The 24,345-nt window shown below is 55.7% G+C and overlaps 2 long non-coding RNA genes across 3 annotated transcripts; both read left to right on the top strand.

Annotated features, from left to right (window-relative positions):
- The first annotated feature begins 8,593 nt into the window (after positions 1-8,593).
- LOC127483758 (uncharacterized) lies at positions 8,594-9,442 on the top strand. Its single transcript, XR_016218457.1, has 2 exons — positions 8,594-9,020; positions 9,111-9,442. It is a non-coding gene; the product is annotated as an uncharacterized LOC127483758 (long non-coding RNA).
- Positions 9,443-11,810: 2,368 nt separating this feature from the next.
- On the top strand, positions 11,811-20,519 carry LOC149123233 (uncharacterized). 2 transcript variants are annotated; one of them, XR_016218455.1, is made up of 3 exons: positions 11,811-11,874; positions 20,123-20,162; positions 20,309-20,519. It is a non-coding gene; the product is annotated as an uncharacterized LOC149123233 (long non-coding RNA). The 2 variants fall into 2 exon arrangements; XR_016218456.1 differs by lacking the exon at positions 11,811-11,874 and adding an exon at positions 11,892-12,038.
- The last annotated feature ends 3,826 nt before the right edge of the window (positions 20,520-24,345 follow it).

Genomic DNA, 24,345 nt, shown 5'->3' with positions numbered 1-24,345 from the left:
ACCCATATGGGATGCTGACACCACAGACAGCAACTTTATCTGCTGTGCCACAACACCAGCTCCAACATTTACTGACTTTTTTGAAGACTTCCATGTATGAACAGATTTCAACCTTTTTTGTGCCAAAATAATTTATCTTTTAAATCCATTTTCCAGGAACTTTAAAAAAGTTTATTTTGATTTATTTGAAAAGCAGAGTAAGAGAAAGAGAAATAGAGATCTTCCATCTGCTGGTTTACTCTGCAAATGCCAGGAGCCAGAACTCCATCTGGGCCTCCCACATGGGCCCATCCTCTGCTGCCTCCCAGGATACACACTGGCAGGAAGCTGGATGAGAAGCAGGGGCAGGAGTCCAGCCTGGGCACTTGACTATGGGATGCAGGCGTCCAAATCAGTAGCTTAACTTGCTGCACCACAATACCCACCCCACCCCACCACACACTTTCTGAAGTCCCCTCACATGAATTGGGATACCCACAGAATCTTATGTTGGCACAAGAACCGCAGATCACCCAGTCCAGGAAGGCCCAAGTTTCTGGTGTGAGAGAAGGGAGTGTCCAAGGCCCCAGCAGTTGGTGCTAAAAGCAGCTTCGGCCTCTTGCCTCCTGGCCCTGCAGGTGTCACTGCTCCGGGATCCTGTCCTTGGTGGTGGTGGTGGGGGGTGGTCAGTGGGATCCGTCTCCCTTCTGAGTGTGTGGGGGGTCAGTGGGATCCGTCTCCCTTCTGAGTGCCTAGAGGCTGGACACCAACTAGAGGCGGCGTGCCCACGACACACAAGCCAGTTGCTAGGCACTGGAACTTCACGGCATGTCCCATCCTGACCAACAGGACAGGGGATGGGCAATTAACCAAACACGTCCAGTAAGGAAAGCGTCCCCGACTCAGGAGTCCGGAGAAGGGATGCCCAGCCCAGACTCGGGTGCAGGGGCAGGTGGGGGCTGAGGTAGAAGCGACACCCACTCTCTCTAAGAACCATTCCAGGGATGGCCCCCAGGTCACCTCTTAGCATTCCAGGCCCACACGTCTCCTACTTGCCTCTGCGTGCCTGGCTCCAGGGCCCCCGGCACTCCAGATAAGAGTCACAGTTGGAGGCCAAAGGGCCAGACTCACAGGACAGGATACTCAGATAGAGGGGGTCAGGCTCCAGAGGGAGGCCCTGGGAGGCCACTGTTGAGGCAGCACGGCGGGGGGGGGTGGCCCCACAGCAGAGGCCTGAACCCCAAGGCGTCCCCCCCTTCCCCCCGGGCAGCCATCTGGTTCTCTTCAACCTCAAACCTCGGTCTCATTTGGAGGCTGAAGCTTCCGTGGGAGACAGCTCCCTCGCTCTGGGCCCCCTCCCCACCTCCCACCTGCCTTCTCCCCTCTGCTGACTCAGCCCTCCTGCCTCCCCAGGCCCCTCCCTCATTTCTCCACCCTTCACCGGGTAGCTCCCCACACTCAGGCAGAGACTGAGATGGAGACGGGATGGCCATGGTCCTGCCCTGCTCCTCTTCCTCACCCCGGTGCCAGCAGGGGCTCTGCAGGGGGAGGTGTGAGATCATGGGGGCAGCACCACGCCGGCACGGGATCAGCAGGGACGGGGCCCTAGATGCTTCGTCCTCTTGCCCACTGGACTTGCTGGTCAGTCAGCTGGAGCTTCTCGCCTTGGGCAGCCCCTTGGGTGCTTCCCACGCTTACTGCTTCCATGAGGACCCCCCCCCCGAAAAGGCATGTGGGACACAGGCAAGGAAGGTGCAGGCTCTCAGCCAGGTATTCAAGGCAGAGCACCACCGGGCACCTGTCCGCTCCTCTGGGTTTCTTCCACTCTGCAGGCAGCCTGTCCCCGGAGCCGGCAGGGGCCGTGTGCCTCTCCACTCACCTGGACACAGCGGTGCCTCCATCGACTGCCCTATTTAGGAGCAGGCGAGCAGGCTGCAGAAACCGGGTTTGTCTTGGCCTCTCTTCTAGAGGTTTCCAGGCATTGAGGGTGGGGTGGGCAAAGGGCCTCTGACGGCCTGGGCTTCAGCAGGGCGTCTTGGAGCCTGGGGTCTTCCTGTTTGCCACATGTTCATGAGCCCCTGATGAGGCTTTTCTCCTCCATGAAATGGGGGAAAGGGCCAGTGCTGTGGCGCAGTGGGCTAAGCCTCCGTCTGCAGCCCTGCCATCCCATATGGGCGCCGGGCACGTCCTGGCTGCTCCTCTTCAATCCAGCTCTCTGCTGTGGCCTGGGAAAGCAGCACAAGATGGCCCAAGTCCTTGGATCCCTGCACCCACGTGGGAGACCAGGAAGAAGCTTCTGACTCCTGGCTTCAGATCGGCCCAGTGCTGGCTGTTGCCACCATTTGGGAAATGAACCGGTAGATGGAAGACCTTTCTCTCTGTCTCCCTCTCTGTAGCTCTACCTCTCAAATAAATAAATGAATAAATAATCTTTTTAGAAAGTAGGGGATACAACCATGAGTGCACCCCTGCGGCACTGTTGTGGGGACTGCCTGAAGTGCTGCTTATACACGTCAGGCACTTGAGAAATGTTAGCTGCCCCTGGCCTGGCTGGGGCTACACACTCTGCTGCAGAGGGTCCCTGGCCAGAAGGTGCCTGGCTCCTCCTGTGGCAGCCCAGCCCCCACCCGGACAGCACCGGCTGTGAGAAACTCCTGACGTCAGTCGTCACTCGGGGACACTCTGAGTGGAAGTGACAGAACTCCAATTCACTGGCTCCCCAAATAAAGGGAATTTATGTGGCCCAAGAAATTGGGACGGGTGGAAGGGGAGCTGACCGCAAGGGCTCCAGCCACCCCAGTAGTGCAGTCAGCTCTGTCCTCTGTCCTGCAGCCATGGGTTTGTTCTGCTACAAGACCCAGGCCAAGCCGACAATGACCCCCACTGGGCCCAGAGGGACAGGCTTTGTCCTTCCAGGGGTCACACGCCCAAGCTCCCAGGGAAGGAGCATGACTGGCTGGGCTTGGGTCACATGACTGCCCATGGGCCAATCACTGACGACCAGGGCAGTCGTGATTGGCCAGATCTTGTCACATGACCGGGAGTAGGCCCCGGAGTACTGTGAGGGGCAGCCATATTGGAGATTGGGCGGGTGGATTCTCCAGAGATTGAGGCTGTTTCCAGAAGTCTGAGCAAACAAAACCAAAAGAGGGTGATTACTCGTCTCCCCTGGGGCCTGATTCTAGTCGTAGCCCCAGGAATAGTAGAGCCACTGTTGTTATCCAAACCCACAAGACGACCGCAGGGCCGAGGACTCCGGCAGCTCACGCCCAGTTCTTGGCGCCTGGAGGAAGCCAAGGTGCCCAGGGGAACCCCAGCTGGGTCTCCCACATGGGTGCTTGAGTCTCAAGAGTGCGAAGCTGGGACTGAGCAGCGAGGTTGCGGCCCTCTGATGGGCCCATGGTGCGCGCAGCCTCCTTGTGATTGGTCGGTGACGGGGCCTGGTGTTTCCCGTAGAAAGGCGAAGGCGGGCGGGGGTCCGCCTGGTCTGGGGCAGACTGGCTGCGTGCCCGGCTCTCGGAGCCCGCACAGAGGTCTGAGCCGTGATAGCCGCAGGGGCATCTGGGCCTCTCACGCTCGCGCGCTCCCTCCACTTACTGAGCGCGTCCCGGCAGATGGACTGGAATGGGGGAAGGGACACTGGGGCGTCGAAGGCACTGGGCGTCCAGGGACCGGCTGCGCTGTGACCCACGCCGGTTCTTGCGGTTCTCCGTGTATGCATGCAGCCCACGCCTTCCCCACCACTGGGCAGGGGCAGCATTCCGGCTGGAAGCTGCAATGGGCTTGACTTGAGAATTATCAACCGCAGGCTGAGGGGAAGAGGACCCCACAGTGACCCTTCCTCCCACCCCCAGCCCCGGTGGGCAGGGCAGGACAGCTCTGCCCCGCAAACAACATCGACTTACTCCTCACCGTCCGGAGGCCCCGCAGTCTGACCAGGGCGTGGTCAGACACCCACGTTTGGTTGCAGAACTCTGCCGGCTTCCAGCTGTGTCCTCTCGGGAGGGCTCCTCCCTCGATTGATTGATTGATCTGAAGGGCAGGATGGTGGGGAGAGACAGAGATGTCACGGGAAAGCGGCCGATCGAGGCTGGCGTTGTGGGTGGTGACCGAGTTCAGGAGGGCAGTCAGAGAGAGAAAAGAACAGGATTTCCTGGACCCTGCAAGGGGGCGGCGGGCGGGCAGGCAGGAGAACCCGAGGCTGAATGGGGCCACACAGACTGTAACGCCAGAGCTACACCCAGGGCCGGGGGACCGTAACGCCAGAGCTACACCTGTAAGGGCAGCCTCCTCCCAGTGAGGGTGAGTTTGTTTCCCTGCGAGTTTTCCCAGTTACAGAATTCGCCTTTCTGGGCGGGACTGGCAAGCTCTTATTCCTGTTAGCTGGACTTTTCCTGCCCACCAGATGCCCTGAATGACCTCCACAAGAGCGAGAAAGAGAGAGCTCTCCCCTCCACTGGTTCACTCCCCAAGTGCCTGCAACGGTCGGGGCTGGGCCAGGCCGAAGCCAGGAGCCAGGAACCCCACCTGGGTCTCCCACATGGGTGCAGGGACCCAAGTGTTTGGAGCGTCATCCGCTGATTCCAGGGTGCATTAGCAGGGAGCTGGATGGGAAATGCTGAGTACCCCAGTGTTGGCTGATGGGTGTTCCAGGCCCCCCTTAACTCGCTGTGCCACAACGCCCCCTTGTTGGAAGGCACCCCCTTAATACCATCCACCTATGACTGTGGGGGCCCGGACACCCTGTATGGCAGCCACTTCCTGGAGGACGAGGTGGCCTGGAAGGAAGAAGATGGCAAAGCCAGAGCTGGGCTCAGGAGCCCCTGTGAGAAGAGTGGAGCCGTCTCTTGGTTGTTGCCCGGCTGGCAGGGGAAGGGGCTTCTGTCTTTGCTCTCCCAATGGGCTGCTCCACGGAGGTGACCCTAGGCTAATGAGGAAGCCTTGGGAAGTGTGAAACCAATTAAGCAGCAAATGGCTCTGATGAGTTCTTTCGCTTGATGAGCATTCGAATGAGCAGCGTCCCCTCCCGGCATCCCCGCCTCTGCCTGGGTCTGCCTTGCAGGAACCTCAGGTGTCCGGGTCGGCGGGCAGGGGGTCTAGAGTGGGGTCCAGGCAGCTTCCTAGGACACAGCAAGCTCTGCCAGTTGCCTGCATTGCCCCTAAGGTCCCAGAGCCCTGGGGAAGGGGTTAGGGCTGTGGGGACAGACCGACAGACAGTGGAACAGAGACCAGGTGATCCTGAGCCACAGAGCCGCGGACCTCTGCCAGGTCACTCGGCAAACAGGCTGAAACGTAACACAAAAGGTTGTCAGGGCAGGGGCTGGCATTTGGCACCGTGGTGACGTGGAGGCTTGGGAAACCCACCTCCCATAGCAGAGTGCCTGGCTTGCGTCCTAGACCCTCCACTCCCCTGCCTGCAGCTCCCTGCCAACGCGCATCCAGGAAGGCAGCAGGTGACGGCACCCTGACTTGGGTCCCCGCCACTCACGCGGGGTGCCTGGATTACGTTCCTGTCTCTGGCTTCAGCCCGGCCCAGTGCTGGCTGTCGGCGGCTGGGGCAGTGAACCAATGAATCTGAGCTCCATTGGTCTGCCTGTCACTCTCTGCTCTCAAGTGAGTTGGGGAAATGTTTAGAAAAGCCTAAATTCTGCAACTTAAAAGGGAAGGAGGGCTTTTCTGCAGGCTCCTCGTCACCGTCTTCCTCCTCTTCTGCCTTCCAGGGTACCTCTTGTTCGTCCGCACCGTCTCCTCCCCTGGCATGGCTGGCCCAGGGTTCCAGAAGGGCCTGGCCAGGCCCTGGATTTTCCTAGCACTTGCCTGAGCTCTGCAGGGAGGTGTCCTTCTCAGCTCGGGCACCTGGTGATGACACGTTCGGATCCAAGAGAAGGACCCAGGTGCCTTGATGGGGACGACAGGGCCGAGTGTGGAGGAGACCCTGGGCGGAAGCCAACCTTCAGGGTCACACTGGCTCCCGGGGCCCAAAACGGGAGCCAGAGCAGCTGGATCTGGGGCGGCCACCTCGACAGGGCTCTCACCACGTGCCTGGCCCTGGACGGACTTCTTGGAGTTACTATTTCGTTGAGTCTTCAACGTGCTCCGCCCCTGGAAGTGGGCGTCAGCATCCCCTTTCATGCAGGCTCCGAGAGTTTGGGAACTTGTTCGAGATGCCCCGTCTGTTCCCCGGCTGCCCCCAGGGTCCCGCATCAGCCAGAGGTTGCCAGCAGAGGTTCGCCAGGGTGAGAAGCTTCCCCAGGCCGCCACACCGATTTCCTGCCTGCAGAGAACTGGCCTCGGATGACCTGGGGAAAACGATGGAGGAGCCGGGAGCAGAATTCAGCTCTGCGGCGCCCGTCGCTGTCTCAGCCCCAGCTCGCGAGTTCAAGGTGCTAAGGAAGTGGAAGCTTGAACAGGGTGGCCTCTGGGAGCGAGGCCTCCTGGTGGGGGGTCCCTGGGCTTTGGGGGAGCACCCTGTTCTGGCTCTGCTTCCCAGCTCCCACTACCGCCATCAGGTGCCGGGGGGCCCCGCTCCCATCTGCAGCAGTGAATCTCCCAACCCTGGAGCCGACACGCTTCCCCCGCCACTCACCACACTGACGCAAAGCCGACCCTCACCCATCCCGCTTCTGCGCACCCCACGCTGACTCAGCAGGCCTGGGGGTCTAGGACTCTGCATTGTAACACACCGCCTCTCCCCCCTCCCATCATAACAGAACAACCCTGTTCCTCACAAGAGCCCGGAACCCCAGTGGCTGCCTGCGGGGGGGCCCAGGAGGCAGCGTTTTTTTGTTGGGCTTCTCTGGGAGACCTGGCAGCAGCTTGGAAGCGCCTGCTGGGGTTGGACCCCCATGGCTGTCACCCAGTGGCTCCGAAGACCCCCTGGGCTTGGCCTCCCTGACAGAGACAGGTAAGGCAGGAACCTGGCTCAGAGGAGGTGACTCCCCAGGACGTCCCCATCGCCCAAGACCCCATCAGAGGTTTCCATGGAAACACACCCTCCATGCATGCATTGCCCAGGACCCTCTTCCTCAGAAGCCCCGGGGCCACCCCTGGGCTCCCTGCTTCCTGGGCCCCTCCCACCCCATCCTGCCCCCCTTCCAAGAATGCCCTCCCCTGGGTAATTGGACCCTCGGGCCATTGACATTTAAAGAAATGTTCTTGACCTTTTGAGCAGTTCCATAAAATCACAAAAGAGTCTCTAAATATTACCACAGCCTCCTCCCTGCCCGGGCCCTAGCAGAGACGGATTTTCCTGGCTGCCTCAAGACAGAGAGAAAAAGAGCAAAATTGTTGGGAAGAAGGAGACGCTTTGCTCACACAGCTTCGTTTGGGCAGTGGATCCACGGGGACCCCTGTTACCTGCACCACTGCCCTCCCATCACCCCACAGCCACCTGCTGTTTCGCAGGCACCTGCATCATTGCATTTATGTAAAACGTGCAGGAGGTGTGCACTGGGGTCCCCCGGGGCAGGACAGACCTGCTGTGTTTTACAGACCCGAGGGGGCTTCGTGAAGTCCTCTGCCCCCTTCTCCTCCCCTATGGGAGGAACCAGCTGAAACCACGGAGAGCGAAGCCGCCCCAGCTAGGAGAGATCTTGGGGAGGAAGGGAATGGAGGTCTTCAGAGATATTTTGAGAAAAATCCAGAAAATTGCGAGCTGAGACTCCTTCCATCAATGGAGTGGAAATCTAAATAGTTGTTCCCATATGTTTCCCAAAGCAGTCTCATCACCTCATTAGGAGTTGAGAAACTCCAGTTTAGGGGTCAGAGAGTTGAAAATGATTTTTACATTTAAAAATAACTTTATTGAGATGTAATTCACATACCATCAAATCCACTAAAGGGTATAATGTGGAACTTTGTATTGCTATTATGTAGAATGTTCCCAGAGTGGTGCGACTGTTACCACAATCTACTCCGGAATATTTTCCCTCCCCATCAGAGGTCATTCCTCACCTCCCTCTTCCCCCAGTCCCAGGAACCCCTGAATGGACTCTTGGTCTCCATGAGTTTGCCTCTCCTGGACATTTCATATCCACAGAACCCCGTAATACACATGCAGCTTCTTTTATCGGAATTCTTCTCACTTAGCATAGCACCGTCGAGGGTTCTCCATGGTGTGCCATGTGTAAGTGGCGTTCCACACGGTAGGCATGTCCGTTGGGGTGTTTTCTCACACCAAGCGCGTGTGGGTTTTCCACCCCGGCAGCCCCCGAGGATCCTGATTCAGGTCGGCTCCGACACCATCCAGAGGCAACACGACCTAATTCATAGCAGCTGAGGCTGCCGGGAGCGGGAGCGGGGAGATGGCTGGGACAGCAAGCCCCACGTGAGGGAGGGTACAGCCGTTTCCTGTCACCTAGGTGACCTCAGCCCTGGCCCTAGAAGCCCCACAACCTCCCCCAACCCCCCTTCTCTCCTCTAAAAGTCCTCCTGCAAGTGGGGACGAGCATAGCTCGCGTCCGCCTGCCCCCAAGAATGCTAACGTCCTGAACAGACCTGTTCCTCCCCTGACTCCTCTCTGGAGAATTCGCCTAATTGTAACTGCTGTTACCCACAGGTTAAGGGCTCAGTCCCACAATAGGCCCCAACTTCAGACACAGGCCATAAATGGGGTGCCCAGGCTACCAAAAGTTCTGACCACCAACTATGAACTTGGGGATTCCCATGATGCACCCCCCCCAGCCTTCTAGAATTAATATGGATAGGCAGGCAGCTAGCTAGGTCTGTGGAGCAGGAATCCCAAGCCCCCTGGTATAAGTCTACCCTCCTGCTTGTCCAAAGGCTCCCTTTCCCGGGCTGCACCTGCTTCCTCTGGGACCTGGGGGGAGGAAGCCGTGACAATGAGGTTATTGAGCTCACGTGGAAACTTGCGGAGGTGCCGCATCATTCCCAGGTGGCCTCACGCTGGGGGAACTACCCCCAGCCTCATAGACGAGACCAGCCACTGGGAGGGGGCCTACTGCCTCGCGCGCTCTCTTCCCCCGCAGACCACGGCTGGAGGGGCTGCCGGGTGCTCTCCCCGGCTCCTTTCAGGCAATCTGGTGCACTGCCCACTCCTGGGGGTATTGCTCTGTGTGGGGCAGTCGTGCTCCTGTGTGTGTTCACTGCTCACCTTTTTTCTTTTTTGACAGGCAGAGTTAGTGAGAGAGAGAGAGAGAGAGAGAGAGAGGTCTTCCTTCCACTGGTTCACCCTCCAAATGGCCGCCACGGCCGGCGCTGCGCTGATCTGAAGCCAGGAGCCAGGTGTTTATCCTGGTCTCCCGTGTGAGTGCAGGGCCCAAGCACTTGGGCCATCCTCCACTGCCTTCCCGGGCCACAGCAGAGAGCTGGACTGGAAGAGGAGCAACTGGGACAGAATCCGGCGGCCCGACCGGGACTAGACCGGGACAGAGGATTAGCCTAGTGAGCCGCGGCGCCAGCCCACTGTTCACCTTATAAATAAACTTTATCACTGTGCATCTTACTTGTGTCAGTGCTCGGAATGCGTGTCTTTGTGCATGTCAAGATCCTGGAGTAATATATATATAGTAGCTCCCTTGTGCACATCAGAATGACCCTCAGAGCTAAGGGCAATGACTCATGTGGTGCTGACTGGCTTATTATAGGGATGCAAGTGGAGGAGATGCAGGGGCGAGGCAGGGGATGGCTGCAGCACCCTCCCAGAGCCTCCTCCCTGTTTGTCATCCCAGAAGCAATCGGAATTGCGTCATTCCAGAGTTCACACACACAGCCTCTGCTCCCGCCTGTCTCTGGGGTGAGGGGCTGGGCAGCTCAAAGTTCCCACCCTCCAGTGCCAAGTTCACTCTTCCAGGAGGGCAGCCCTAGGTGGAGGCTGGTACAGCTCACCCTCAGTCACCGCCAGCACTAACTCTAGTGTGGCCAAACCGGCTTGCTTTAAATGACACGAGACACTCCTCCGGCTGTGGGGACCCCCACCCTGACTGGGCTTGTTGGGAGTTCTTGTTTCTACTGAGAAAAGAATTCAAGGAGACACGAAGGTATACAGGAAAGCAGGATCTAGTGGAAGGGAAAGTACAGAGAAAGGCAGGGCTGCTGCTCCCACCAAAGCTGGGGTCCACCTTTTGTAGGCTAGAGATGGTGCCATAATTGAATATTCAAGTGGGGCGGGGTTTGGGACAGGGCATCTGCATACATGATGATCTCTAGGAAGTGTCATGTCCTCTAGTACATGATGGGAAGTGAGGCTCAGGTGCATGATGGGAAGTGGGGCTCATGTGCATGATGGGAAGTGGAGCTCAGGTGCATGATGGGAAGTGGGTTCAGGTGCATCATGGGAAGTGGGACTCAGGTGCATGATGGGAAGTGGAGCTCAAGTGTATTATGGGAAATGGAGCTCAGGTGCATCATGGGAAGTGGGGCTCAGGTGCATCATGGGAAGTGGGGCTCAGGTGCATGATGGGAAGTGGGGTTCGGGTGCATTGTGGATGGTGGAGCTCAGGTGTGTGAAGGAGGGTGGGTATGTTGAGCCTGCAGTCATGTTGGAAAGGGGTGGGGCTTGGGGTGCACACATGTGAGGTGCTACTGGCAGCCCCCAACCGCTCATTCACTAGGTGCCTACTTGTGCATGTCACTGTCACTCAGGAAATCCCCAGTTTTAGGATCTGGGTGCCTGGAACTGAGGACAAAACCCCATGTTTTTCATTATGCTGCAGTGTACCGCATTTTGTCTATCCTTTGATGAGGCTGTGGACGCTGGGGCTAGCCCCGTTCTGAGAGACGTTGCTCAGGATGTAGGAGTTCTCGTGTGGACGTGTGCTTTCAGTGCTGTGTGGTGCACACCTGGGGGTGGAATTTCTGGGTCGTGAGCGACCTGTGTGAGGAGCTGCTACACTGTCTGCCAAAGAGGCTGTGCCTTCTCCCTCCCACCAGCGGTGTGCAATGCTTTCAGTTCGCCACACCTTGCCAGCTCTTGTTGTCGTCTGTCCTCACTGTAGCCACCCTAGGGGCGACGCATTATCTCATTGTGGTTGGCACTTACCTTTCTGAAGGACTGCAGAAGCAAAGCAGGGGGCAGAGAGCGCTGCAAAGCCTCACATACTATGTGGCTCTGTGTAGACGAAGTTTGCTAATCCTTGTTCAGAAAGTCTAAATAATTTATGAAAAGGCAAAATACAATTAGTGAATGTTTAAATCCAAATTATTTAGCTGAATTTAAGCCAACGTTTAAATCTATATTTTAAAAATCTATTTGGTGTGGGCATTAGTCCTAACAAGAAGCCAGGTAGGAAGCCTGCATTCTGTTCATTTTCAAAGTCGGGTGCCTGGCGGTGAGCCGAGAACTAAGTCAGCCTCACAGCGGGCTTCACGCGCCTGATCCTAGGCACACAGGGCTTGGCGGCCAAAACAGCTCTGCCGATGCCCGGACGATCGCGCCTCGTAGTGACTCAGCCAATGAGGAGCAAGGGGAGGGACGTGCGTGCTGTGACTCAGCCAATGAGGAACGGGGGCGGGACGTGCGTTCAGTGACTCAGCCAATGAGGAGCGGGAGTGGGGCGTGTGTGTGTGTGTGTGTGTGTGTGTGTGTGTGTATGCAATGACTCAGCCAATGAGGAATGGGGGAGGGACGTGAATGCAGTGACTCAGCCAATGAGGAACAAGGGCGGGATGTGCATGCAGTGACTCAGCCAATGAGGAACGGGGGCGGGATGTGTGTGTATATGCAATTACTCAGCCAATGAGGAATGGGGGAGGGACGTGCGTGCAGTGACTCAGCCAATAAGGAACAAGGGCGGGATGTGCATGCAGTGACTCAGCCAATGAGGAACAGGGGGCGGGACGTGCGTGCTAGGAGATAAATAGCCGCGCCGCGCTGGGCGTGCTGGCCCACCAGGCTCCTCGTCTGCCTTCTGCTGTATTCGTGCTTGGCGTGGACAGGTGAGGCTCTCACACCCCGGGTCGCGGGTCGCCTCTCGCTCTCGCCTGAGCAGATTTAGGAGCAGAACGATACGGCCGGTGACTGATCACTAGGGGCGAGAACGGCGTGAGTCCTGCGTCAGCACCGCATGGCAGGAGATGGTGGCCTTCGGACGCTGAGCGAGGTAAAGTCCAGCGACACCTTCCTCCGGGCCCCGTGCTGTTGGCTGGGCTCAGGGACAGGGAGCTCCCTGGTTTAGAAGGGGCAGAGGCTGACCTCCAGGGCGGACCCCGTGTCAGACTAAGGGAGAGGGGGAGAGAGAGGCCTTCCATCCGCTGGTTCACTCCCCAGATGGCCGCAACGGTCAGGGCTGGGCCAGGCAGAAGCCAGGAGCTCCATCTAGGTCTCCCACGTGGGTGCAGGAGCCCAAGCACTTGGGCCATCTTCTGCTGCTTTCCCGGGTGCATCAGCAGGGAGCTGGATCAGAAATGGAGCAGCCGGGACCCGAACCGGCGCCCACACGGGCTGCAGACGTCCCAGGCGGTGGCTTTACCCGCTACGCCACAGGGCTGGCCTCTCCGTGTCATTTGTAGAATTAGAGTGTGGGGCCGTGTCGTGGTGCAGTGAATTAAGCCACTGCTTGCGATGCCAGCAACCCACATTGGAGCGCTGGTTCAAGTCCTGGCTCCTCTGCTTCCAGTCCAGCTCTTAGGAAGGCAGCGGAGGATGGGCCAGGGGCCTGGGCCCCTGCACCCACAAGGGAGACCCGGAAGAAGCTCCTGGCTTCCTAGCTTTGGACCGGCCCAGCTCTGGCTGTTGGGGCCATTTGGGGAGTGAACCAGCAGGTGAAAGCTCTCTCCCTCTCTCTCTGTAATTCTGCCTTTCAGACCAAAAAAAAAAATCTTAAAAAGGATAGTTCAGGTACCAGAATAGTACATTAACGTAGCTTAGCAGGGCTAGGCATTTAGCGCGCCAGCTGAGACACTGGCATCCTACATCCCAGTCTGGGCTCGATGCTCACCCCTGGCCCCCTCCGGTGCAGCCTACACAGACGGCTCAGGCAGTCGGGGCCCTGCGCCCACGTGGGAGACCTGCTTTGAGCTCCAGGTCTGAGTTTCAGCCCGGCCCAGCCTCAGTCTGTGCGTGCCTTTGGGAGTAAAACAGTGGATAGCCGTGTTTGCGCTGTCTGTCTCTCTGCCTCACCCCAAGATGCAGCAGACACACAGTACCCGACTCAGCTTGTCGGATCTTGATAACTCTGCGCCATTGTTGCTCCAGGCTTCCTCTACCTTGAAATAAAAGCCCCCAGACAGGTGGGGGCTGTGAACCGACCTGCAGTTCTCTACGCCTCCTCCCGGAGGCTGGAGCTGGGCGTCCGTCATTCCCGCCTAACTACCTGTGTTCATCACGACACACAACAGACTGCACGGTGCTGCGTATTTTTAAACTTTTTTTGTAAAGATGTATTTATTTACCCGAAAGAGTTACACAGAGATAGAAGGAGAGGTAGAGAGGGAGAGACAGAGATAGAGGTCCTCCGTCCTCTGGTTCACTCCCCAGATGGCTGCAATGGCTGGAGCTGAGCTGATCCAAAGCCAGGAGCCAGGAGCTTCTTCCAGGTCTCCCTCGAGGGTGCAGGGGCCTAAGACTGCACCCAAAGACTTGGGCCATCTTCTACTGCTTTCCCAGGCCACAGCAGAGAGCTAGATCGGAAGTGGAGCAGCCGGAACTTGAACAAGCACCCATATAGGATGATGGCACTGCAGGCAGCAGCCCCACCCGCCATGCCACAGCGCTGGCCCCCGTATTTTTAAACTTAAATTGTGTCATACTTAAGTATCTTCTGCAATGTGCCTGTTTCACTTATGTATTTTAAGATGTATCTCTGGGCCGGCGCCGCGGCTCAGTAGGCTAATCCTCCACCTTGCGGCGCCGGCACACCGGGTTCTAGTCCCGGTCGGGGCACCGGATTCTGTCCCAGTTGCCCCTCTTCCAGGCCAGCTCTCTGCTGTGGCCAGGGAGTGCAGTGGAGGATGGCCCAGGTGCTTGGGCCCTGCACCCCATGGGAGACCAGGAGAAGTACCTGGCTCCTGCCATCGGATCAGCGCGGTGCGCCGGCCGCAGCGCGCTGGCCGCGGCGGCCATTGGAGAGTGAACCAACGGCAAAAGGAAGACCTTTCTCTCTGTCTCTCTCTCTCACTGTCCACTCTGCCTGTCAAAAAAAAAATTAAAAAAAAAAAAAAAAGATGTCTCTCTGTTGGAGCTGGCGCTGTGGTATAGTGGGTTAAGCTGCCACCTGTGACGCCAGCATCCTGTGTAGGTGCTGGTTCGAGTCCTGGCTGCTTCCTGCTAATGAGCTTAGGGAAGCAGTAGAAGATGGCCCAAGTGCTTGGGCCCCTGCACCCACGTGGGAGACCTGGAAGAAGCTCCTGGCTCCTGGCTTTGGATTGGCCCAGCTCCAGGCATTGCAGCCATCTGGGGAGTGAACCAGTGGTTGGAAGACCTCTCTCTCTCTCTCTAACTCTAACTCTAACTCTAACTCTAACTCTAACTCTAACTCTAACTCTAACTCTAACTCTACCTTTCAGATAAAGCTCTTTTTAAAAAGATTTATTTATTTGTCTATTCCTTCATCCTCTTTGATGGGCATTTGGGTTGATTTCAGTGTTTTTCTGTTACAAGCTATGCTGAAAAGAAGATATTTGTACCTGAATGTGTATATGTGAATTACCATTTAGTTACCAGCAGAATAATCACTAGTTTCTAGTTTGGGGGCACTTCACAAAGCTCATGAAAAATGGAATTAAAAGAAAAACTTGTTATGGGGTAACTAACCTTGGAAGTCCCTGCATAGTTTTTTTCACATTGCCATGAACTTTTTGAATGTCCCTCCTATGCAGGGGTGTCACATATGTTTTTGCACCAAAATAGGGCTCTATCTTAACTGTTGTCTCCAAGCTCTTGGGAGGTCCCTCGTATGCCTTCAGTTTTATGGCTCCTCCCTGGAGAGGTTGGGGGAGAGTCTCCGTCACAGCCAGCTCCCAGCTTTGGCAGTCTGAGTGTGTGGGGCTGGGTCACCCCCCCATCTGCCCGTGTCTGCTCACTGCATATCTGTGTAACTTTCCCCTTTTATTAGCGACTGTCATTCCCTTTATTTTGATTCCCTGTTTGATCAGGTTTGTGGTCCTTTTCATTATCTGTCTTTTTTTTCTCAATGATGGGGTTGTGGGTGTCCCAAGCTGTGTCTTAACTGCTGTGGCAGTGGCCTGGCCCTGGACGGACCCCGTGTTCCACACGCACTGTAGATCATCTGTAAGTAATTTTATTGCTCAAATGTAATCTATTTCTACACAAAAGTTGTAATTTTTTTTAAAGAAATATTGATTGATTGATTTGAAAGGCAGGGAAACGAGAGAGGGGGAGACAGATTTTCCCTGCTGCTGGTTCACTTCCCAGGTAGCCTCAATGGCTGGCGCTGGGTCAGGCTGAAGCCAGGAGCCAGAAATTCCATCTGGGTCTCCCACGCGGGTGCAGGGGCCCAAGCGCTTGGGCCATCTTCTAGTGCCCTCCCAGGCCATAGCAGGGAGCTGGATCGGAAGTGGAGCAGCCGGGATTCAAGTCGGCACTCCCCAGTGCCTGTCCCATATGTTTCATTATTATCAATGCTTTTTTTCCCCTGAATTCAAGATACCTTTTCTACTCCAAGGTCACAGAATATTCTCTCCTATTTCCCTCTGAATTTTTTAAAATTTTGCATTTCATTCTTTCATGCATCTGGAATTTATTGTTGTGTAGTGTGCCATAGATCCATGTTTTTTAACCTAGGATAGTGTTTTCAGCACCACTTCCTTAGGATTCAAGATTCTCCCTCCTTCTACTGTGTAACAAATCCATACGGACACGGACACCACTGGCTCTCCACCCCCCAGGGTTCATTCCAGGAACGCTCTCTCAGCTGCTGTAGCTTATATCAGATCTTGATATCTGATTCAGGAGTCCCTCCTTGGATTCTTTAAAATCTTCTTGGCTGCTTTACAAAAAAAAAAAAAAAAAAAAAAAAAAAAAAAAAGAAAGAAAAAGATAACTTTCTCTCTCTCTCTGCTTTTCAAGTAGATGAGAGAGAGAGAGACAGAGAGCAGAGAGAGAGAGAGAGAAAGAGAGAGAGAGAGAGAGAGAAAGCCGTCACTGGTTCACTTCCCCAGCGGCCACAACAGCTGGGGCTGGGCCAGGCCAAAGCCGGAAGCCAGGAGCTCCGCCAGGACCTCTCCTGCAGGCGGCAGGGGCCCGTGTACCTGAGCCATCGTTGCTGCCTCTCCGGGGCATCAGCAGGAAGCTGGATCAGAAGCAGAGGAGCCAGGCTCACGCACTGCACCCTGCCACGGGATTGGCACCCCAGGCAGTGGCGTAACCCGTAGTTCCTGCTCCGCCTCGTTCCACGTGAAGGCTAGGATCAGGTCATTCATTTCCACAGAAACCACACTGATGCTATATGTTGGTTTGGGAATAGCTGTCATCCTTAGAATTTTGGGGTTTTCCACATGTAAGTCTAATATTCCTACATTTATTTAGGTCTATTTTTAAAGTTTGTCAATAGTATTATATCATTTTCTCTATTAAATTCTGTCCCTTCGGACCAGTGCTGTGGCGTAGTAGGCTAGGCCTCTGCCTACAGTGCCGGCATCCCTTATGGGCACTGGTTTGTGTCCTGGATCCTCTTCTTCTGATCCAGCTCTCTGCTTATGCCCTGAGAAAGCAGTAGAAGATGGCCCAAGTGCTTGGGCCCCTGTACCCACGTGGGAGACCAGGAAGAAGCTCCTGGCTCCTGGCTCCTGGCTTCAGATCGGCCCAGATCTGGCTGTTGCAGCTATTTGTCTCTCCCTCTCTGTCTCTGTAACTCTGCCTCTCCAATAAATAAAAATCTTAAAAGAAAAATTGTCCTTGAATGTTTAGGTTAGATCTGTTCTTTTTTTTTTTTTAAGATTTATTTATTTCTTTGAAAGTCAGAGTTACACAGAGAGAGGACAGGCAGAGAGAGAGAGAGAGAGAGAGAGAGAGAGAGAAAGACAGAGAGATAGGTCTTCCATCCACTGGTTCACTCCCCAGATGGCCGTAACAGCCGGAGCTGTGCCGATTTGAAGCCAGGAGCCAGGAGCTTCTTCCGGGTCTCCCATGCGGGTGCAGGGGCCCAAGGACTTGGGCCATCTTCTACTGCTTTCCCAGGCCATAGCAGAGAGCTGGATTAGAAGTGGAGCAGCCGGATCTGGAACCGGCGCCCATATGGGATGCCGGCACTGCAGGCCGGGGCGTTAACCCGCTGTGCCACAGCGCCGGCCCCTTGATCTGTTCTTAGTTAACATCTAGTCTTGCTTCTGAGGGTATTTACAATGACAGCGATAGGTGGTCTTGCTGCTGTGTGTGCTGCAATTGATGTTCTCACTTCCCCTAATGTTGATTATCTTGAATTTTCCTATGCAAATAATATTCCATAAATAACAAAGGTTTTATTTCCAAACACATTTTTTTCTTTGAAGTATCCTCATATTACCACAAAGGTCACTTATTTTTATTCCAGTGCTTTTTTTAAAAAAATTACCTGAGAGGCAGAGAAACAGAGACAGAGATCTTCCATCTTCAGGCTCCCTGCTCCAGTGCCCACAACAGCCAGGGTGGGCCAGGCTGGAGCCAGGCGCCTGGAACTCTGCCTGGGTCTCCCGTGTGGGTGGCAGGGGCTTAGCTACTTGAGACAACACTGCTGCCTCCCAGGCCACATTGGCAGGAGGCTGGGTAAGAAGCAGAGGAGCCGGGACTCGAACCAGGCACCCGAATATGGGATGTAGATATAAGCCACTGTGCCAAACACTTGCCCCCTTCCGACGTATTTAGTGATGATTCCCTCCCTCCCTCCCTCCCTTCATCTCCTTTCTTTTCTCTTTTTTCTAGATTCATTTATCTGAAAGGCAGAGTGACAGAGAAAGATAAATCTTCCATCTGCTGGTTCACTCCCCAAATGACTACGACAGCCAGAGCTGAGCCAGGCTAAAGCCAGGAGCTTCTTCTGAGTTTCCCTCATGGGTGCGGGGGCCTAAGCACTTAGGTTGTCTTCTGCTGCCTTCCCAGGTGCCTTATCAGGGGGCTGGATTGGAAGTGGAGCAGCCGGGACTCAAACCATCACCCGTAAGGGATGCCAGTGCCGCAGGCGGAGACTTCGCCTGTTACATCACGGCGCCCATCCTAACTGGGCTCTTAGTGACTTCGTGAGAAGTGGTGCATCTGGGCAGGCCTGTCTTCTCGAGGGACCAGGAGGAGGTTGGCTGGGCCCTTCTCTTACGGGGCCAAGAGTTTGTTTTGGTCGTCATTTCTTTTTGCTGTGAACGGGTGCTCAATCAGCTGCGTGCTCTGCTTCACAGAGGGTCTGCGGAGGCTTGCCTTGCAGGCGGGACCTACCCAGGGGGCGATGGCAGTGGAGCCAGCACCATGGACCAGGGCGTGCTTCCTCCTGTGTGGCCGGACTCCCAGCTCCTGGTGCTGGAGGCCGGGACACCAGGCTCTCAGAGGAAGGGCACTCGTCTGGAAGTCCCCCAGCATGTGGAGTGCCCTGCCCTGCCCTGTCCTGCGAGCACCCGTGTCTGAGACATTAGGGGGACGTGGATTTGCAGAAGGTTAGCCTGGCATGAGAATGGTGGTTGGTAGACAGGACCACTGCAGTGGGGGGGTCAGAAGCCCACCGTGTACGGCAGCTCAGGAATGGGCAGGGAGGCTGACGGCGGGCAGCAGAAGATGCAAGAAGGCCCATGCTAACCACAGAGGGCTGAGGCCCAGGCCCTGGGTGACCCCAGGTCCCAGGTGTGGTCTGGGATGGTCAGGGCTTTCTTAGCACTTAAAGGGTTGTGGTGCTCGGAGCTGATCTCCTCCAGCCTACGAAAATGATGTGAGAGGCGGGCGTTTAGCCTAAGGCTGAAGACACCCACACCCTGTGTGCCAGTGCCTGGCTTCAATCCCCAGCTCAGCTCCCAACTCCAGCTTCCTGAATGCGATCCCTGGGAAGCAGCAGGCAGTGGCTCGAGCGACTGAGTCCTTGTCACTCACAGGGGAGACTGGGATTCAGTCCCTAGCTCCCAACCTAGACATTAGGGGCACTTGAGGAGTGAGCCTCAAAGGGAACCCATTCTCTCTCTCTCTCCCTCTCTCTCTCCCTCTCTCTCTCCCTCTCTCTCTCCCTCTCTCTTTCCCTCTCTCTTCCTCTCTCTCTCTCTCTCTCTCGGCCCCTTGAATAATGAGTAAAAATTTAGAAACACTCCCATGAACATGACGCCCACCCACATCGGTACCCGGGCAGATCCCCTCGACCACGGCCGTCTGCACAATTTGGTCAACGAGAGCTCCCTCACTGGTGAATGGGAGCCACGGGGCCTGGCACACAGGAAGAGGAGACTTCAGACAGAGATGCCGGGGCACGGGGCAGATCCCACGGACCTGCTCAGCCACGTGCCCTGCCCTGCACGTCTGTCCCCCCTCCTGCCTCTCCAGCTCCCTGTCGCAAAGGTCAGCCTCAGAGCGTCCATTCAACCTTCTTCTGGTTGGACAGGTCACAAAGCTGGACACTATTCTTTTCACGTGCCTTTTCGGGCAGACTCCTGGACTCACAGTAGCTCTGACCCAGTCAGCGCCCTCAGACACTGGAAGTGAGACATGAGCGAGGGGCCGTCTTCCTGCCACCACCAAGGAGCACGCTGTGCGGCTGTGGTGGCAGCCGGCCTCAGAGCTCTGACATCCAACGCCCAGTCCGTGGGGTGTGGAGCAGCTGGGTCAGGCTGAAGCTGGGAGTCAGAAACACAATTGGGTCTCCCATAGGGTGGAGCAGGGACCCAAGTTTTTGAGCCATCACTGTTACCTCCCGGGGTGCACTATAGCAGGAAGCTGGATTGGAAGCAGAGCTGGGACTTGCACCCAGGCACTCTGATACAAGATGCGGGAGTCCTCAGTGGAGTCCTAACTGCTGGGCCACATGCCCACCCCTTGGCCACTGTTTGGATCAGCCGATGCAGAGAACCACATGGTCCCCTGCCTTGCTGTACCGCAAAGGCTGGCAAGTGAAATGGGCAGGCAGACAGGGCTGTGCTATGACGCAGCTCTCGCTAAGGGGCCACAGGGAGGAAGAGCCGGGGGAGCCTTCCCCTTGCAGAATAAAAAGGCAGTACCTCACAGGAAGAGGACCTTGCTCATCGCTGTTTGCTTTTGCCCTCTTTCAAAATCCCTTCTTCTTCCTAGGATGCAGATGGGATATCTGGAGGTGCAGCAGCCACTCTGGGTAAGGTGGCAAGCCCCACCCTGTCAGTGGGAAGGCAGGTGGGGGTCCTGGTCTTTCAGCATCTGAGGGCACTTTGGCAAGAAACAGTGAACAGGTGAGTGGCTTGGGAAGGTGGAGGTGGCTGAGGAGTCATTGTCCCCGCTTAGGTTGGAGGGGAGAGAGGTGCCGGAGAGGAACACTGCAGTGACCCCAGGGACGGTGGCTGCTGTGGGTGGTCTAATGACGACACCTCAGTGAAGAGGACAAAGCATCGAGGCACTTCAAATCCAGATAAGTGGAGTGCATACCATGTTCATGGATTGGGAGCCAAAAATAAAAATACCTACAATTTCTCTGACTCAATAAATAAGCTCAGTACAAGTAAAATCCACCAGATTCTTTTATGAAACGTGATGAGCTTGAATTTGTACCGAGGTATAAGAGGTAAAACTTAGCCAAGATACTAAAACAGTGAGGTAAGAGGACTTGTTCCAGCACACGTTGAGATAGACCGTGATGGGGCCAGTGTTGTGGCACAGTGGGCTGAGCCACTGCTTGCAACAGCAGTGTCCCTTGTCAGTGCTGATCCAAGCCCTGGTGGCCCCATTCTGATCCAGCTCCCTGCTCATGCACCTGGGAGACCTCAAAAGATGGCTTGGGTACTTGGGTCCCTGCCACCCACGTGGGAGAGCTGGATGGACCTCCAGGCTCCTGGTTGCAGCCTGGCCCAGCCCGAGTTGTTGAGGTCATTTGGGAAGTGAATCAGAGGGTGGGAGATCTGTGTATGTCTGTGTGTCTTTGTCTGTATAACTCTGCCTCTCAAATAAATAAACAATAAGGATGGCATTAGCGCAAAGATAGAAAATAGAACCACGGGGGTAGAATAGAGAACCTCGACACAGTTTGTGTGTAGGCAGACACCTGCAATGTGATGAAGACAGCAGAGCACTTGGGGAGGAGATTGCCTCTCTACTCAGAGGGTGTCCATGTGCGAGGAAAGAGAAAACTGACCCTTATCCCCGCCTCCCCTACGGAGAGACGGATTTCAGAGGGATTGGAAGGCAGACGAAGAAAGGCTTTGAGCACTCCAGATTGGGAAGGATTTCTCTTACTGTGGAAGGGGGAGGGTCTTTCTGCTGTGAGGCCTTTGTTTATCCAAAGACACTGCTGGGGCTGGGGCTGGGGTGCAGCAGGTTAAAGCCCTGGCCTTCAGCTCACCAAATGGGTGCTGGTTTGAGTCCTGGCTGCTCCACTTCCAAACTAGCTCCCTGCTAATGCACCTGGGAAGGCAGCGGAGGACGGCCCAAGTCCTTGGGCCCCTGCAACTGTGTGGGAGACACAGAAGAAGCTCCTGGCTCCTGGCTTCAGATCAGCTCAGCTCTGGCCGTTGTGGCCATTTAGGGAGTGAAGGGACAGATGGAAGACCTCTCTCCCTCCCTCCCTCTCTCCCTCTCTCCCTCTCTCCCTCTCTCCCTTTCCTTCTCCCTCCCTCTCTCTCTCTCTCTCTCTGTTTTTCAAATAAATAAATTAAATCTTAAAAAAAGAAGACACTGGTAAGGGAGTTAAAATTTAAGCCTGGAATGGAGAGAGAGAGAGAGAGAGAGAGAGAGAGAGATTTTCCACACAAGTCACTGACAAGAAAAGAATGCAAAAAAATCAATTAAAAAATAGCATAAGTTGTATTATTTCTTTGAGAGGCAGAGGGAGAGACAGACAGAAAGATCGACCAATCCACTAGCTGGTTTACTCCTCAAATGTCTGCAGTGCTTGAGGGTCTGAGGGCAGGAGTAGGAACTCAATCCAGGTCTCCCATGAGGGAGGCAAGGATCCGACGCCTTGAGCCATTGCTGCCGCCTCCAAGGGTTTGCATTAGTAGGAAGCTGGAGCCAGGAGCCAGAGCTGGAGATCAGACAGTGGTGAAGTTCTCTAAGAGACACATCGCAGGTAGGAAATCAAAGTGGTGAACACGTGTAAGGAAAGGGGTTCTGTTTATTTTCAGTGAAGGAAAAGCCACCGTGAGATTCCCACACACCCCCACTAGATAGGTGAAATGTTTAGACAGCCAGCAGAAATCCCTGCACCAGGGTGTCCACGTGGGCAAGGATGCCCATTCGGGAATGTGCCCATTCATCCCGTCAGTCCCACGCTCCTCCTGAGATGCACCCTGGTGGCTGTCCAGCGACTCAGGGAAGCCTTCTCTGCACACAGCCGGACCCCTCCAGGTGGCCTCCCCTCCCCTCAGAGCGTGGCCGGAGCTGAGCTCAGCGCCTTGGTCGAACGCCCCCTGAGCGGTAACAGCAGTGTTCTTTCCTGACCACCTGGGCTGCAGGTGACATTGCTACCAGATGTCCTGCTTTGCAATTTTTGCAGACTGAAGCCCTTGCTCCCCGCCCCCCCACCCTGGGCTGTCCCACAGCCCCAGTCCTTGTATATTTCCCTCCCCCTCCCCCCACATTTTCAGCCACCAATGTAATTAATGCACTGTCTAATGTGTTTTCCTGGAACTGTGATTATACTCAAGGTATCTCAAAGCCTTTTAGAGTAATTACTGGGAAAAGGCTAGGAGAGTAATAAGTCTGCGCGCCGGGCGCGAGGCTGCCGGCTCCTGGACATTCGGATATGGAAATCTCTCCGACCGTGTCTGCCTTCATTTGCATTTCCAAATTTTCAGGCTGGAGGGCCTTTCAGCTGATTGAATAATGGGTTAATGGAACTCGCTCTAATTGCATCCAGATTGTCCCTTTGTGAAAGTGCACACTTGTCTCTCTCTGGCTCATTCTAATTGCATCCTTGAAGAAGCCACCGTCCAGTCTGAGGGTAGAAACCGCAAGAAGGGGAGCAACAGGCCCAGGCCCCTCCGAGCCCACCCCAGCCCAGGCACAGTGGTCCACACCCACCATGTCCCCTGCACCAGAGCTGCTGCTAGACCGAGGGAACGCACGAATGAATGGCTTGTGGCTGGGTAGCCATAGCAACTATTCAGCTGGACAGTCGAGTCTGTCTCTTGGGTATAGTTCTATTACCATATTTCTTTTTCAAAAAAAGATTTATTGTTTGAAAGGCAAGAGTGACAGAGACAGAGAATTCTTCCATCCTGTGGTTCACCCATCAAATGACTACAATAACCAGGGCTGGCCCAAGCCAGAGCCAGGAGCCAGGAACTCCATCCAGGTCTCCCCTGTGGGTGGCAGGAATTCAAGCACTTGGGCCATCATCCACTGCCTTCTGGGTGCATTAGCAGGGAGCTGGATCTGACGCAGAGCAGCGCAACTCAGACTGGGACGGGACACCGGCGTTGCAAGCGGTGTCTTAACCCACTGAGGCCCCCAGTGTGAGTCCTTGACCATCCTAGGATGGGTGAAGCAATAAACAGAAAGAAAAACAACAAGTGTTGCCAAGGGTGTGGGAATAACGGAAAACAGCACTATGGCAAAGATCGACAGAGTCCCAAAAAGTTAAACCCCGGGCTATCATGGGAACTGCAAGCATGCGTCCTGACAAAAACTTTACAAGGCTGTTCGGCACAGCTCCGATTATCCAGCAGGTGCGTGGTGACATGAGGTAGCACAGCCACACGACGGGGTCTCCATGCACTCACCAGGCCGCCTCTCCCTGCCCCAGAGGCTGATGAGCAGGGGTGCTGGCCACGGCCTCCCGAGGAGCTGCAGGGCAGCAGGGCCATTGCCGGCTCATGGCAACAAATCAAGACCTCCCCTTCATGAAGCAGACCCAGTTTGCTCCCAGCGAGGCCTCCCTTGAGGCCTTAGGTCTGAGCTGAGAGGTATCAGTTCAACAAAGGGAGGTGGCGCTGGGACCTGGGACACAGAGAGCATCGGTCATTTGAGCTCCCTGGTTTTATAGGGGCCCAACTCCGAGAGTACCAGTCCCGCCACGCGATGGGTTGCTGCCACACCTCCGAGCGTGTGACCGGTGCCCACACCCCTCTCAGCTGTGGGCACTCGGCCTGTTCTGGAGCCTTTGGGGGGGAGGGGTTGAGTGACTGCCCTCCCAAAAGAACTTCCCAGGAACTCCACACAACACCCTCACCCTCCACAGATGTCACTGGCTCTGCTGAATTATAGGACCCCGGGGACGGGGGTGTGTTGCTGCAGCCTGGACCTGCTGAAGGGCGCACCGCTGCCTGGGCCCAACTCAGCAGCTGGCATCGTGGCACAGCAGGCGGCTCAGCTGCCGCCTGGGACGA

This window comes from Oryctolagus cuniculus, chromosome 12 (assembly GCF_051225735.1).
Source record: "Oryctolagus cuniculus isolate XC-2025 breed Fujian yellow rabbit chromosome 12, ASM5122573v1, whole genome shotgun sequence".
In the NCBI taxonomy this organism is placed as follows: Eukaryota; Metazoa; Chordata; class Mammalia; order Lagomorpha; family Leporidae; genus Oryctolagus; species Oryctolagus cuniculus.
Note: the sequence above shows the minus strand (reverse complement) of the source record. Positions and strands in the feature narration are given on the sequence as shown.